Below are 10,283 nucleotides of genomic sequence, written 5' to 3'. Positions count from 1 at the left end.
TCTCGATATAATACATCATATATTTGATCAACTCAAACTATGAAAACTAGACCCAACTGTTTTAGTTTAAATGAAGCATTGTCTGGACTCTATAAACTCAGATAACTTTGTTTGGTTTTAGATTATCAAATTGCTAATGTTTATAGCAACATAGATCTAATTCAGTTTCTTTCAGTCATGAACCTATGCCTTCTATCTAATGAAATGGAAGCTCAAAGTCATTATTTTTAGTAGCTAGAAAGCAAGAAAAGGCTAGAAACAAAAAGATAAAAAACCTATAATAAAAAACAAACTAATGTCTACAAGAATATAAAGAACCACAAAAAAATCCAATACATATGAACCACCATAATTACAAATAAACAATAGTTTAGTCATCACAGAAAAATATCAAGATGAGCAATAAAGTCACCCTAATTAAATATTTTTGGTTCTTTAGGCTTAACAAATTTGTTGATATAAGTGTGATTGAACACTGTTTTTATTGGTGGCGTGTGAGTATGACCAATTGATATAGAGTGTCATATGATGATAAGTTTACCTTATATATATGGGTCAAGTTGGACCACATACTAGGTTTAGAATGCTGGAATAGATCCAAACAATTGTAGGTCAAATAACCATGTCATAAGAAGATCAATACATTACCTACATCTCCTCTTTGGTAAATCATGAATGTGATACTCAGATTCACAATATTTGGTGTAACATAGAGTTGCCATAATACCAAAATATGTACATGATCATAAGAATTAGAACAAACTTGAATCTACATGATAATGAATGATAGCCATACCTAAACAAGATTGGCCAACTATGGTGCAATTTGGAAATACAAAATATGCACTCAAAAGCATTGAGCATTGCACACTAGTAACAAACACATAAACTTGACTTATGTCTACTTAAACTTAAAGCAATGCTCAATGCTTTTGAGTGCATATTTTTTATTTCCAAATCTCTTTAATGAAGTGACTATTGCATAAAAACAAAAAATAGGCCAAAGAACCCTAATTAAATACTCTATTTTGATCTACATTTGTACATAATCAATTTTTGTTGGTCTTTGAGTCAGATATAAAATTGTTAAGAGTCTAAGACCAAACTCGGTCCAGTTACATTCAGATATGACTTTCTTTATCAAATCTAATTAAATGGTCTCTAATTCAGTTGAATATTTGACCCAAGCTTGAAGAATTTATACTCGTTCAAAGAATTGATTAGCCCTGAAGCCTACTATCAAGGCACTGCAATTATGGATGTTAAATAAGTCCAACTTAACCAATATGCTCTTATCACTTTCTTTTAATCAAGAATCAACTAGTGGCATTGGAAAATGTGCACAGTATTGGATCCTCAACTATCAAACATTGAAATTAATAAAAATAAATGTTTGAATCTTTGAGATAAGAGAAGAAAGACAACATTGATCTAAAGAGTGCTTTCCTAGAAGCAACAATTTATCTTTTAGAGCAAATTTTTTTTAACCATTTGACAAAAAAAGATTCCAATTAAACTTGAAATTTTAGACTGTAAAATATGAAAAATAAAATGATTTATGTAGTTTTGGACCACAACTTAAGAGGTAGTAGCAATTAGAAAGAATACTAATGAGTTCAATTCTTGAGAAGCTTTATGCCAAAAAATTTGATTAGAACTATAAAGCAAATAAACCAATATTGCAGCATTAGCTTGAGATGAGCTTTTCTTTGGCACAAATCAATGCTTAATGTGATCAAAAGAATGTTTATTTGTAATAAAAATGATCTTAATATTATTTCAAGAGATTAAGAAAAATTAAATACCCTAAAAGAGAACACCAAAACCCTAATTAAATATTCATTCTAAAATCATTCACATATAATATATATATGGTAATTAAAAAACACCCTAATACCTTGAGTGTGATGAGAGAGTGAAGAGGGGGTAGGTCATCAGAGTGAACAGTGAGGCAAAGGGAGGGAGAGAGAAGGGCAGGGGGCACCGAAGTGACCAACGAAGAGGGAGGGGTCACTGGAGTGAGCAGTGAGGAAGAGGGAGAGAGGGAGCCAGACAGGGGGTGGTCAGAGTGAGCATCGAAGAAGGAGAGAGTGAGTTGCTAGAGTGTGAAAGGATTGAGAGACAAGAGAGCAAGGAGAGATGAGAGAGCAGATAAAGAGAAAGAGAGGGAGGCCCCGTTTGGGGCCCCTCTTTAGGAAATTTTCTCAAATGTCAGTCAAATGGGGGCTTTGACCTTACTCTATAATGGTGATATAGTTGGTGTCGTTATATAGTAAACCTATATCGACAATATCTAGATCTCACCGTTATTGATCAATAACGGGGAGATCTTTTGCCCATTAAATATATTCTATTAATATATTTTAACGCAATATCTATCAACCAAAAAATCTCACCATTATACAAGAGTAGTTAATGACAAGATGTGTTATCTCACTGTTATTGATCAATAATGGTGAGATATTCTGGTGATTAAATATAGTCATTAATGTACTTTAACGCAATATCTAACAACAAGAAAATCTCATCGTCATATATAGGTCTTTAACGACGAGATGTGTGCAAGAGCAAGGCATTCGCGGGGACATCAATATCTCCATTATTGATAAGCTATAGTGACAAAATTCATAATTGTAGTAGAGTAATAACGGTGATATATTTGTCCCTGCTATTACCTATCAATTAGTGAGGATAAAAATCTTGTCGTTATTGCTTGATCAATAGCGATGAGATGTTTTGTCACTGTTAAAGACTCGCCGCTATTGACCCTCATCTTTGTAGTGTCTTCTACAACTTTGATATCATATAAGGGTTAAATAGAGGCAAAAGCAATATGAAATAAGATAAAGGAGAAGCAAAAGAAGAAAGACAACATAACTCTTACGTGGTTCGATCAAGAAGACCTAAATCCATGGTAAATGATCTCTCATTACTCTCTCATCTGTATGAGTAGTGAGGTTCCCTTATATTACTATCTTTTACAATTTGAGAAAGAACCTTATTGGACTCATCTACTTCCTAATTTATCTCCCTAAGTTTATGGAGAGTTATAATAGATTTCTCTCTACAAATATTTTCATTCACTTGAGGATCATAACAGCTAGGGAGAGTTATCATATTGACACCAATTTTTTGCATGATATATTGTGTGGTTGGTGTATACAGTTTATGATAGCCTTAGAAAGTTTTAAAGTACAATACTATCTCATTGATGACTCTCATTGGAGATCTATAATAGTGTCAAAAAATAATAGCTTTAATGAATTTATGACCTTGATGTCTCGTAAAACTGAATATGCCAAAGAGTATGAGTTTCAATATAGTTATTTTGAAGACATAAAAAGCTAGAAAAGGTTGATACTTGATTTCAATGATGGTGATGTATATTCTATATTATGTAGTGATGATGTTTACTTAATTGTTTTCATCAAACTACATGACAAAATTAGAGAAAAATTTGAAGTGTTTTTCAAGAATTAATTGATGAACAAAATAGCCACCGAAGAAGCAGTGCTTCAAATAATGATAGGATACGTGTGGAGAATGTGTATTTATCTTAGGCAATTACCAATGTATTTGTTAAGGGCAATCATGCAGTGAGCATCCAACTCTCTCAAACAATTGGCAACATGGATGTTTGTAATATCGTATGTGCAAGCAATATTCAACTTGCACAAACAATAGTAGCTTAGCTATTACATTATTTTTAGGCAAAATTTGATCTCTTGGTCAGTGAAAAAGCAACCTACCTACAATGGCCCGTTCCAGTGCAAAGGCTGAGTACAAATCTTCAGCTTTTGCCATTGCAAAACTCATTTGGATCCATTATTTGATACGTGATCTTGGAATATTTGTGTCTGATCCTACTGACATATACTGTCATGATATAATAGTGGCAGAAATACATGCTTAAATTTTGAGAATTGCTTTGTTAACTAGGCGTGTATTCATAATATCTCAAAAGATTGGTGTTTGATTAAAAATATGCCAAAAGTTAAGCCAGTTTTTATAAAATTTTCTTGATTTTTTATCACTACAAGAAAAATGCTAATTAGCGACGGAAATTTGCGCAAGATTTTTTCTGTCGCAAATTTGCAATGGATCAGCGAGCGAAAACTATTTGTCACTAATATTTGAAATATTTACAAAATTAGCGACGGAAATATCTTCATCGCTAATTAGCGATAGCTTACCGACAACATTTTTTCGTCGCCAAAACACTACGAAAAAATGCTAATTAGCGATAGAATTAGCGAGGGAATTTTTTCGTCCCTAATCTGTCGCTAATTAGCGACGGATTAGGGACGGAAAAATTCCCTCGCTAATTTCGTCGCTAATTTTTTATTTAAATCGTCCACCTGAGGCGTGAAATTTTCCCTCCCCCCGTTTCGCACTGAATCCCGACTGTCAATTTGGGGTGATGATGTCATCCTGTGCACAACCCTTATAAAAGGAGGTAAGGAAGGGACGGGGATGTTCTTCCCCTCTTTTGAGCAGGAAAGCGAGAGGGCGAGGAAGTATGTGCTTGCATGAAGAGAGCCGTCGATTTCTTTAGCTGGAAGATTCCTAGTCGTAGATCACCCGGGTCTCTCTCTATGAAAGATTTTGGTGCCCGCAGGATTTTTCCGGTGAGTTGACAGGTGATGGTTTTCGACCGGTCGTGTAACGCCCCAACTTTTTATAGTAAAAATTTTGGAGTAAAATTTTTTTTTTTTTTGAAATAGCGGAAGTGCGAAAAATACAAGTCGGGCGCATTACAGGGTAAAACAGAGAAGTACTAAACATACCATTCATTAATTGAAACATTAATGTCATTAATTACATCCCATAACAGAAATGTAAATCTACTAATCAGAGTTCAAACATAAAATACTGAATAAATGAGATCTCTTGGCTTTATCCAAAACGACACCATGATGCTCCAATTAGTTGCTACCTGAAAAACATTTAAAGCAGAAGGGTCAGACTCCCCTGTCTGCGTAAGAAGCATTATATTTATATATGGTGCTCAGTGACCTGTGTACAAATATGTGCAAGTACTGCAGATATAACTAGCATGGAAGTTTATAACATTCTAAGAAGATGATTGTGCTTTCTAATTCATGATACAGTGCAAAAGATTACTGAACTAGATGTATATTTGTCCACATTAGTACAAGCTGTAGATTCCACAAGTTTTACTAAAGTCAACTCAACAGAATATAATTCTTCAGAGATAAGTTTCTAGTCAACTTAAATTATTTAATGCTTATCTTACTCTTACCCTGTGGGTACGCACAGGCATAGACCTCGTAGCGGACCGAGACCATACGGGGGTCTATTATTTAATAACCCGTATGACTAGCCGTACGGATATCCAAAGGGGACGGTCAGTGACCGAGAGAGAACTCCCCAGTGGCTAGAACAAAAATTAGGATGCACCCTGTACTTCTGCAGAAGACTTGGATCTACCACCTAGGACATACTGGTAGTCCTGGTCCCCTAACTTCGTGGACTGGGGACCGGGTGAGACGCCTAGCTCTCACAAGAACAAGAATGTCCACGAAGCTTGTACCACCTACCCTCTCCAAGGTAGAGCATGGGTCCAGTAACATACACCATCTTTCAGGTGTACCCAGAGCCCTGGGAAACCAGTAACATATACCATTTTCAGGTATACCCAGAATCCAACATATTTAATTTATATGTGTATAAATTTTCATTCTTGTTTGTTTGGATCCAGTAACATACATCTTCTTTCAGATGTACCCAAAACCTTGAGAAACCAGTAACATATATCATCTTTCAGGTATACTCAGAATCCCACATATTTAATTTATATGTATATAAATTTTCATTCTTGTTTGTTTGGATCTAGTAACATACATCTTCTTTCAGATGTACCCAGAACCTTGAGAAACCAGTAACATATACCATCTTTCAGGTATACCCAAAATCCCACATTTAGGTTATGTGTGCATATTTTTTTTTTTTATGTGCAAGTCATTGCACCACAGGGGATTTTCAAAACCCCAACTCATACTCAGGTTGATCTTAGTATATGCACATTACCCATCGAATGCCTCAAAGGCACCAACCATAATTTATCATAATTCTGGTTCAACTTTGTGTCGAGTACTTAAACATTCGGCATTTTCAGTTTTGTTTATGAGCTCGAGTGTACGTTTCGTACCCCCACTGGTTATGCCGCAACATGGCATTATCCAACTTTATCATGTGTATTCCATGTATTGGACATAATCCTAAAGTCCATATGTGAATCACATATTTAGTTTACCATCGAAACTATTTCCTTCATAGATATTTCAATTGCATTTCACCTAAAAAGTCTTTAGAAAAACTTTTCTAAAAGAACCCTTCACGAAAATCATTTTAAAAAACTCTTTACTCATTTTTTCATGTTTATTAGTCGACCAATAGGCTCACCGGTCGACCAGCCTTTTTGCTTTAAATCTTCTATGCAAAACGTGATATTTTTTTTTTATAAAAGTTAGTCGACCGAAAGTTTTAGCAGTCGACCGGACAGAATGTCTGTTTTCTGGAAAATTTAGCAGCAGTCGACTGAAGGTTTTATCAGTCGACTGAACAGAATATCAATTTTCTGGAAAATTTAGCAGCAGTCGACCGAAGGTTTTATCAGTCGACTGATCAGAATGTCGGTTTTCTGGAAAAATTTTAGCATCAGTCGACTGATCAGAATGTCCATTTTCTGAAAAATTTAGCATCAGTCGACTGAAGGTTTTATCAGTTGACTGATCAGAAAGTCTGTTTTCTGAAAAAAATTTAGCATCAGTCGACTAAAGGTTTTATCAGTCGACTGATCAGAAAGTCTGTTTTCTGGAAAAATTTTAGCAGCAGTCGACTGAGGGTTTTATCAGTCGACTGAACATGATGTCTGTTTCCTAGAAATTTTAGCAGCAGTCGACTGAAGGTTTTATCAGTCGACTGATCAGAATGTCTGTTTTCTGGAAAAAATTTAGCATCAGTCGACTGAAGATTTTATCAGTCGACTGATCAGAATGTCTGTTTTTTGGAAAAATTTTAGCATCAGTCGACTGAAGGTTTTATCAGTCGACTGATCAGAATGTCTGTTTTCTGGAAAAATTTTAGCATTAGTCGACTGAAGGTTTTATCAGTCGACTGATCAGAAAGTCTATTTTCTGGAAATTTTTAGCAGCAGTCGACTGAAGGTTTTATCAGTCGACTGAACATATTATCAGTCGACTAACTATTGTCCCAGTCGACTAATTTTGCCGTTTTTCTGTAACTTTTAAAAGGGTGTATCTTTTTTTTTATTTTTCAAACATTTTGATCATTCTAAATGAACTGTTTTGCCACCCCTTTCATCCTCAATGTATGGAATCTTTCAGCTATAGATATGAGTGCATTCCATACTCAAAAACATTGAATCCAATCGAATTACCCAATAGGAATGATATATCTTTATTTTACCATGATGTGAAATAGCAATCACGTATACATAACTTCAGACTTGATTAAAACCATTCAATCTACAAAGTATGAAAGATGTATTAAACAAAAAAATACAACCAAACAATAATTTCATGAATAATAATCCGAGATATTTAAGGTTCTACGCCATTTTCCTATTTTATTTTGTTTCGATCTTGAATCCGTCATGGCTAACACCCACACCAAAAATATATGCATTTTCCTACATAGATTCAAACTGTAGGTTTTGATATGAGTACTACATATCACCAGGCATACACATAGGAACAAAATGCCCTTACAAAGAACACCACAATGCCCCAACGTTGGCCAAGGGTGAGAACCATTGGCTGAACCACTACATATTAACCTATTGGCGAGTAGGTGTTTCCGCTCATGCCACCTCGGTCTCGAGGCCCTAAACATACCTATATATAGGTTGTGCTTGTCGCCTAAACTCCATGATATTGCAACATAGATGTGCAACAAGGCATCAACCACTTACATACAAATAGCAATGCTCCTTACCTCTTTGGAGTCTCACGACGGCAAGGCTGCAACCCCTTCTCTTCGTTAGAGCGGCACCCCACGTCGATAATGGATGTTCACGCGTTCAGCAAGGGAGGTCCACACAGTTCAACAATGGAGGTCGACCACCACCGTGAGAGAGAGAGAGGGAGAGAGAGAGAGAGATACGTCTAATGTAACTCCTTACTAAAACATCTCTCATTTAACTCCTCTATCTAGGGGGAAGTTATTAAATTTTCAAAACATTAAATCTTCACTCAAATCTCACGTTTTTGGTGGGTGATGTCTATTTCCAACAATGCCCCCTCCTCTCTTTGGCATGATTTCCTCTAACTTCTCTCACTATTTGCTTTATGGGTACCCCTCTTCCATGTCACATGGGATTCTCCTCAATCCTTGGTAGAGCTAGATGAAAAAGCCAAAAATTTAGGCTTAACTTAATCCCACGGTTTTACCTTTTTCACCAAGGTAGAAATCATCACTTTTTTGTAAAAAAATAATTTGTGCACAGGGGGTTTTGAACTTGGGTGGTGGTATCACACACCGTGTGTCCTACCACAACACCACACCATCACTTGGTGTTTACTTTTGCAGAAAATTCTCTTTATGTCACAATGGGACATTTTTCCTTTTTGATGGATTTCTTTCGTTTTCACATGGATTTTTCACACGTTTGGTCTAAACTTGCACTCGCTTACTCTAATCATGTTTCGGATCTCACGCTATCATTCTGAAACCAGCAGGTTTCCCATTGGGCCCCGTAAGTCGGGTCGAACCATCGGATCTTGCCAAGATCCGGATCCAAAACCACTTGTGAGAGTTTGTTATCGGTTTCGTTCTAGAAACCACACGTCATAAAAATTGTACTGCCTAACTTAAAATCTTACTATTTCATATAACTTCTCCCTTTTATTCATTTAGAATTTCATAAATTTCATGGGTTTTACATCCTTCCCCTCTAAAAAGAAATTTCGTCCGCGAAATTTGTAATACATATTAATCAAACAATTGTGGGTATTTGTCCTTCATTGCTGCTTCCAGTTCCCACGTGCATTCTTCTAAGCCATGATGTCTCCATCTCACTTTGACTAATGGGATGATCTTATTTCGTATCACCCGCTCACTGCGATCTACGATTTCAATCGGTCTCTCTTCTACGGTCAGATCTTCTTGCACACTGATGTCCTCGAACTGAATCACGTGTGATGGATCTTGAATGTATTTTCTCAACATTGATACGTGAAATACATTATGAATCTTGGCAAGTTGAGATGGTAACTCAACTCGATAAGCAGTTTCGCCGATCCGTTCCAATATCGGGAAAGGTCCGACATATCTAGGACTCAACTTTCCCTTCTTTCCGAATGTGAAAACGCTCTTGGTCGGCGATACCTTGACAAACACTGCATCTCCCACTTCGAAACTAAGCTCTCTGCGTCGCTGATCCGCATAGCTTTTCTGTCGACTCTGTGCTGCTCTAAGTCGATCTCGTATCTTTTGTATTTGTTCAGTGTAATATTGAAGTACCATTGGTGACTCAACTGTTCTTTCGCCAACTTCATCCCAATATACTGGTGACCTACAAGGTCGCACATACAGTGCTTCGAAGAGCGCCATGCCAATACTCGCATGGTAGCTATTATTGTAGGCGAACTCTGCTAGTACCACGTGAGCATCCCATTCGCCTTTCCAATCCAACATACAGGCACGTAGCATGTCCTCCAGTGTCTGTATGGTCCTTTCCAACTTTCCATCGGTTTGTGGATGAAAGGCAGTGCTGAACTTCAACTTAGTTCCCAATGCCTTTTGTAACTGCCCCCACAGTCGTGAGGTAAATCGAGGGTCTCTATCGGATATGATCGAGACAGGCACCCCATGTAGTCGTACTATCTCCTGGATGTACAGGTCGGTCAAGCTCTCAAGTGACTGATTCTTCCTCATTGGTAGGAAATGTGCTAACTTAGTGAGTCGGTCAACCACTACCCAAATAGAGTCATGGTTCTTTCGGGTTCGCGGTAACCCCATCACAAAATCCATCGTGATATGTTCCCATTTCCATTGAGGAATTTTCATCAGCTGCATCGTTCCTCATGGCCTTTGATGCTCGATTTTGATTTATTGACATGTCAAGCACTTTGCGACGTATCTAGAATGATAGCAAAAATTAGCATAATTCCGATCTTATATCATAGAAAGAGCAACCTAATTAGAACACATAAATTTTTCTCGTGAATTGGTTACCTTGCAACATCGCGCTTCATACCATTCCACCAGTACCAGTATTGAAGAACTTTGAACATCTT

Source organism: Nuphar pumila, chromosome 5, assembly GCF_984573655.1.
Source record: "Nuphar pumila chromosome 5, dmNupPumi1.hap1.1, whole genome shotgun sequence".
NCBI classification, from domain to species: Eukaryota; Viridiplantae; Streptophyta; class Magnoliopsida; order Nymphaeales; family Nymphaeaceae; genus Nuphar; species Nuphar pumila.
The sequence above is the reverse complement of the archived record's forward strand: the minus strand, read 5'-3'. Positions refer to the sequence as shown.